Raw genomic sequence first — 7344 nt, 5'->3', positions numbered from 1 at the left:
TACAGCTCTTTGATCTGCCATAGTTGTTTATTATGTGCAAGAGCACATTTGAGAAGAACTGGGATAGGTTTGAAACAACACACAGAGGTTATAGACCCAGTAAAGAGTAACGGGAGTTTGCAGCTGTCAATCTTAATAGCCTCAGTGTCTACAGAAGATGCCTAGGATACGAGGATGCTGGGAGTGAGTACAGAAGGAGGGCAGAGAGAGAAGGAAGATGAGGAAGAGAAAATGAAACTCTAAATAATCTAGATATCTTAGTTCCAGAGGGATTAGTTCTACTAAGCCCTAGTTCTACCACTTACATTTCTCCCTTTTTGAACTGAGATCAATAATACCTTTCTATTACGAGTTTTATACAATGTCACTGTCACTGTCCTCCCATTGTTCATCGATTTGTTCAAGTGGGCCCAGTAACATTGTGAGACTTGTTACTATGTTTGGCATATCAAATACATCACAGGTAGCTTGCCAGGCTTTGCTGTGTGGGCGAGATACTCTTGGTAGCTTGCCGGGCTCTCTGAGAAGGGCAGAGGAATCGAACTTGGGTCGACCATGTTGGCTGCATGCAAGGCAAATGCCCTACCTGCTGTGCTATCACTCCAGCCCTTATACAATATAATTCATATAAAATATCTAGTGAGTGGGCTGGCACAAATTGCTCTGATCAAGGAAAGAAGGAAGAGAGGGAGGGAGGGAGGGAGGGAGGAAGGAAGGAAGGAAGGAAGGAAGGAAGGAAGGAAGGAAGGAAGGAGGAAAGAGGAGGGGAGAGGAGGGGAGGAGAGTGGAGAGGAGGGCGGGGAGGGAGAGGGGAGGAGAAGAGTATAGCGCACCAGATCAAACTGATCACTTCCAAAGGCACATCAGTGGAGCATGCCTGCCTTCTTATTTATGTGCCAGGTTTCTATCATTTACCAATGACACTTCAGGGATTAATTCCTTTGGAAGTAAAGCCAGTTAGTGGCTCAGCTAGTCAGATGATACCAATAATAGCAGACAAAATTGTAATTTCTATCTCAGCTACAGTCCTTCAACAAAAAAAGAGGAAGAATGGAGCAACGAAAAGCTTCTATTTAGAGTCAATACCAGTAAGTTACAGGTGTGTGTGGAGTTGCAGAAGGGGAAGGTAGAGAAGGAGAAGGATGAGGAGACAGAGCCCGCTCTCGGTGCCAACTTTGGAAACAGGCTTTGTGATTGTCAGAAGTCTGTTTAGACTCCTTGTGTGCATGCGTCTGTGTGTGTGTGTGTGTGTGTGTGTGTGTGTGTGTGTGTGTGGCTGTGTGTATGGTGTTGTCAGGGATTGAACCTAGGGCCTCACACCTGTAAGGCAAGTGCTCTACCTCTGAGATACATCCCAATTCTAGAAAAGAAATGTATGATATTATTTTTTTTCTTCTTTTACACTTAATGCCTTTGAAACTTTTAAATCAGTATTCCCTGAATTGTAAAACATTTCAACTACATCAAAAACAACTTGCCGCTTCCTCAAAAAGTTTGATATGGGGCCAGAGAGATGGCTCTAAGGGCTGGAGAGCATGTCTTATAGGTGCTAGGTCCAGTTTGATCCATAACACCACAAGGACCCCCAAGCTATCAATGGACATAACTGTGCTGGCTCCCAGCTGAGCACTAAACCATCAGACCTGAGTATCACCCAATCTGGTCCCAGAACCCCAATTAATACTTGGGAGGCCTAAAGAAAAATTTTTATTTTTGGTTTTGGTGTTGGGGCATCATCCAGTGATATTCAGGGGTTATTCCTGGCTCTGCACTCAGAAATTAACTTCTGGCAGTGCACCGGGGACCATATAGGATGCTGGGGATCGAATCTAGGTTGGCTGCATGCAAAGCAAGCATCTTACTGGCAGTACTGTCTCTCTAGACTCTTAAAAAAATTAAAGCTTCATATAGACTGATTTTATGATCATCAACTTAGTTCCTATATTGAAAAGAACATAAACAGATACTTAACCAAGCACATGGCGACAGTCGCACCTTCACAATAACCTCAGTGTTCATCAGCAGAAGAACAGAGGAGAAGACTGTGGTATATTCATACAACAGACTAGGATTCAGCCATAAAAATTAAATAAAGTACTAATATATATTAGATTATATAATATATATTAGATTAGATATATAATAGATTATTGAGCGATAGCACAGTGGTAGGGCGTTTGCCTTGCACACAGCCAACATGGCCGACCCGAGTTCGATTCCTCCGCCCCTCTCGGAGAGCCCAGCAAGCTATCGAGAGTATCTCGCCTGCACGGCAGAGCCTGGCAAGCTCCCTGTGACGTATTCGATATGCCAGACACAGTAACAACGAAGTTTCCAATGGAGATGTTACTGGGCCCGCTCGAGCAAATCGAAGATCAACGGGAGAGCCTTTACTTTACTTACTTTACTAATATATGTTATGATATAGATAAATTTCAAAAAATTATTCTGGGAGATATGTAACATATTGCTGGAGCAATAGCACAGCGGGTAGGGCATTTGCCTTGCATGCAGCCAACATGGCTGACCCGAGTTTGATTCCTCTGCCCCTCTAGGAGAGCCTGGCAAGCTAGCGAGAGTATCTTGCCCACATGGCAAAGCCTGGCAAGCTACCCGTGACGTATTCAATATGCCAAACACAGTAACAACAAGTCTCATGATGGAGACGTTACTGGGCCCGCCCAAGCAAATCGATGAACAACGGGAAGACAGTGACAGTATATGAAATAACTAGATCAGACAAATAATGCACTGAGGCAGATTAAAAATTAGTGGTCTCTTTCCTGCCCCTGACCATCAATTATTCTAGCAATTACTGAATAATTTTATGTTTCCTTTCAGAGATATTTTAAGTCTATGCTCCCTCTTGCTCTCTCTCTTCATATGTATATATATATACACATATATATGTATATATTCTGCGGTAAAAGGTTTTATACTTATCCATGTAAATGTTATGTATAGAGCACACAATATACACTACACTGTTCTGCAGTGGGAAATGTTTTAAAAATGCATTTCAGTGCTTGCTTTAGCATTACATATACTAAAATTGGAATCATGCAGTGATTAGCAGAGTCCCTGCTCAATGAGAAAATGCAAATTTGTGAAGATTTCTGTTTTTAAAAAAACAAACATTTCATGGGCTTCAGTCCAAATCTAGTTCATCAGAATTCTGAAGACTGGACTCAGGAATCTGTTTTGATAAAGGTCCCAGGTGGTTGGTGGAGATGGGGCAGGATCCAACCTCTAACATTCCTGCCTGTTCTAACTTCAGGTCTTCATCTCAGAGCTCAGGACTCGTAATTATCGTGTCCCTCAGTTCTTCTCAAATACACTCTGTGCCCTCCAGTTACCTCCAGCCTTCTCCTGCCCTTCCAGAGATCCACTTCCCAAGAATGTTGACTATGGTAGCTTGTAGGCACACACTTCTGTAAGGCCAAGGCACATCTTGGAGTTTAGCACTTTAGAATTGAATGGAATTCTCACCTTGACTTTTGCTACCCAATAACTGGGAGACGGGCTAACTAAAGACACTTTTTTTGTTGTTTTGGGGCCACACCCAGGGGTACTCAGAGCTTACTCTTGGCTCTGTGCTCAGTGATCACTACTGGCAGGGCTCAGGCTACCCTAGGGGGTGCCAGGGATCTAACCTGTGTTGGCTGCATGCAAGGCTGCAAACCTGCTATTCTTAGCATTTCTTATATTATCTCCTCAAGGTAGGTGTTATTAAAGATTTTATTAAAGACTAGAACCCCATTTGACAGATAAGGAAGGAAACTGAAGCTTCAAGAAAGGTGGAAGAGCTTGAAGGCTAAAGAGTGGGGGAATCTCTTTATGCTCTTTCTTGACCCCCACATTGTCAAAATCTGTTCATCCAAATGGGAAGTGGGACGTGCCAGAAACAGGAGGAACAAGATTGTCTGGCTATGGAAGAACAGAGTGTCAGGCGGTACAATCCACAACACGATGGCCATGCTGATCTTGGTCCACCACAGAATTTTCCTTCTTACTAACCTGAGCAAAGGCATGACCATAACACCACAAGCCCCACCTCCCTTGCAGAGTAAACCCTGGAAGATTTCTGGCTTTTATCTCTGCTCCCTCAAGGTCCTGACCAGCACATCTGGTAGGGAAAACAGGCTCTGACATTCAGAAACCAGAGGTCAAATCTCAACTTCCCAACTATGGGCCCACCACGTGACTTCTGTCTTCAGAACATCACTTCCGCTGCAGCCTCCAAGAGCCTTTCCTTCTAAGCATCTACAGAGCACCCCCCATCCCCACCCCCCGTCCCCACCACAGAGCTGTGTTCTGGCCAGTTACCCTCACCCTCCCACAGATGTGGCTTTTCTTCAGGTCCGTTTCTTGGATCCCCGACAGTCCTGCAAGTTGTCTGTGTTCATGGTTTTGGGACTTGATAATCCTTAATCTCTCCCTTGGCTCTCTCTCCCCTTTGCCCTCAATACAAATAGGCATATGATGCAGGCCCTGGCTCAGACACAGGCCACGTATAAAAAGGACATTGTATCCGAGACCGGAGCCTTGACTCCTTGGGGGTGGATTTCTACCTCCCACAGCTCACTAATCATGTTCTGGGAGTCACATGGAGACCCTGTGACATCCTCCGGCCCACAAGGCCTTCACTGCAGAATAGACAACTTTTATGGGACAAAGTGGCTCCCCACTGCCTGAATCTGGGTCAGCCTCATGCTAGGCTTACCTTGTCTGCTTGAGAGCCATCTTTCTGAGAAGTTGGCAAGCCTAGGAGTTCACATACCAAACAACTTTTAATAACCCTCACTATTTCAGGAGCCATTTCCTTGGCTGATAGTCACCAGACTATGACCCCTTGTAAGATGGAACTAATATCTAGTGAGTGTTTACAACATGCCATGTGGATTCCGCACCAGTTCTGTAATTTCCTCATCACACCAATCTTGAGTACGGATTGTTGGTGAATATAGTGTCTGTACCAGTACAAAGAAAATGCAATCACTCAGATTTCTAGAGCACCATGGAGCAGGCCCTATTCTCTGGGCTTTATATTTTGTGTTTTGTTTATGGGGTCACATCTAGAGGTCAGTGACCAGGCCCCATGCCTTCCTTCCTGACCCCTTGGCTCCATGGCCCCTTGTTTTCATCAAAGCAGTTGCACGTGTAACTTCAGTAGCCCACAGATACCATTACAAATCGATAGGGTCTGAGCCAGAGACGGGCCCGGTGCAGTCATGCGGGTTCCCGAGACGCTGAAGGACAGAACATGCTGATTGATTTCTCTGCTGGGCTTTGAAATGTCAGCGTGTGCGTGGCCACTTCAGACCTTGGGCATAGAAATAGCATGCAGAAGGAAAGGGCATTCCAGCGGGAGGGATAAGAGGCAGGAAGACAGAAGAGCAACAGCCTGAGCACACAGTTGGGGGAACCTGTGGGGAAGCCCTGAAGGCAGTGGGGGATGGAAGTGTGGGGAGCGTGGGGTGCCCTTGACCTTGAGCTGCTCAGAAGACATTTATGGCATGAACACAAACCCTGGGGAGACCCAGGTCTTAACCTGATTTAGCATGTCTAGCTGTATTGATTGGTTACTGTGGGGGTGCGTTTTTCAGACCAATCTGGCTGCTTGAACACAGGTCATCGGCACAAATGCTGTGTGGAAGAAGCAAAGACTGCCGCTGGGACTCCCACCTCCCAGAATTCACTCAGACCAATTCTATCACCAGGCCCTGCCCCTCTCATGGGCCCTTCGTCCATTGGTTGCTGATGGAGCCGCGGAGAGAATAGGCTTGTACATGACAGCTGGTCCCATCAGCTCTCATGCAGCCTGGACGGGGAGACTGAGAGGCAAAAGAAACTGAAACAGATCTAAGGGAACTGAATTTCAGCGATTCTGGGTCCAATACAGAAGATAAAAGGGGGCGACGTGAGAGAGACTTGTGGGAGGCAGCCAAGGGGGTGGAGCAGCCTGGAATATCTTTCAAAGAAGCAACGCTTGAACTGAAGTCTGAGTGATGGGGAAAAGGGGCTATTCTGAGATTTTTGTGTGTGGGGGAAGAGCATACCCAGCGTGTTAGGGCTTTCTTGCTCTTTGTACAGAAATTATTCATGATGATCCTCAGGGGACCATCAGTGGTACCAGGAATCAAACTGGGGTGGACTGCGTGCAAGGCAAGTGCCTCATTCTCTGTACGATCTCTCCTGCCCCCAGTCTGAGATCCAAAGAGACCCCATGGTCAGAGGAATAGTGGAGGCAAGGCAGCTTGAACAGAGGCAGATTTTGGATCACAAGAAGAATAATGCTATAAGTGACAAGAGCTGGTGTGAGGAGGGATGGGAGAGTGTGATCTGGCAGATGCATTTTTTTAAAATTTATTAATTTTTAAAATTTTTTATTCGTGAAACATCATGAGGTACAGTTGTAGACTTACAAATTTTTGTGCTTTGGTTTCAGTTATACAATGATTGAGTACCCATCCCTCCACCAGTGCCCATTCTCCACTCCAATGTTCCCAGTATCCCTCCCACCCCTCAGGCAGATACATTTTTATCCTGACATTTTGTCATTGAGACATTTTCTTCCTAAGCAGTCCAGGTTTGCCACTAGACTTGACATTGGTCCGTCTTTTGCCCTTTCACCCACATTCCCCCTTGTGGCTTTGTGTGGGTCTCTTACCTTCTAAGCCTGGTTCCAAAGATTTCGAGAGAAGATTCAACCCACTTAGCATGAGGTCAATGTGGGAAGCTAAGGAAGGAATTGGGGACTGGGAAACCTCAGGGACTTCTTGGTCCAGGGACCTGTCCTACAGCCCATTCTAGATGACTGCTCACTGCTCCAAACCGACCCTGGGTTCTGTCTCTTCACTTCTGCTCCTGTGGGCTCAACGTTGTCAGTGACCTTGCCACACATTGCCACTAAGAGAATTCTCTGTTTCTTATTTTGGTTTTTATTGTTTTATTTATTTTAGGTATGGGGCCATAGCCAGTTGTGCTCAGGGATTACTCCTGGTTCTGTGCTCAGGGATCACCCCTTTTGGGCTTGGGGGACCATATCGGGTGCTGAGGATTGAACCCGGATCATCTATGTGCTCAGCAAGCACCCTACCCACTCAATTATCTCTCTGGGCCCTGTTTTGTTTTGTTTCAGTGATACTCTGGCAGGTTTTTGGTGTTTTTTTTTTTAAGATTTGCTTGGTCTTTCATTTTTTCCTCTTATGTTATAATATCTGAGGACCTGTCTCCTCCGTTCTCTGGCAGTCTTTGAAGAGCAGGAGGGTCATCCCAAAAAATGGGAGTGGGGGTCTGAATGAGAGTGCTTATCCATGAACCCTTCATCATCTTGAGTTCCAG

At 45.8% G+C, this 7344-nt stretch overlaps 1 non-coding gene across 1 annotated transcript; it reads left to right on the top strand.

Annotated features, from left to right (window-relative positions):
• Positions 1-3022: 3022 nt before the first annotated feature.
• LOC130036295 (U6 spliceosomal RNA) lies at positions 3023-3126 on the top strand. Its single transcript, XR_008794341.1, has one exon. It is a non-coding gene; the product is annotated as a U6 spliceosomal RNA (small nuclear RNA).
• The last annotated feature ends 4218 nt before the right edge of the window (positions 3127-7344 follow it).

This window comes from Sorex fumeus, unplaced genomic scaffold (assembly GCF_029834395.1).
Source record: "Sorex fumeus unplaced genomic scaffold, SorFum_2.1 ptg000063l, whole genome shotgun sequence".
Lineage (NCBI taxonomy): Eukaryota > Metazoa > Chordata > Mammalia > Eulipotyphla > Soricidae > Sorex > Sorex fumeus.
This window is presented reverse-complemented; position numbering and strand designations above follow the sequence as displayed.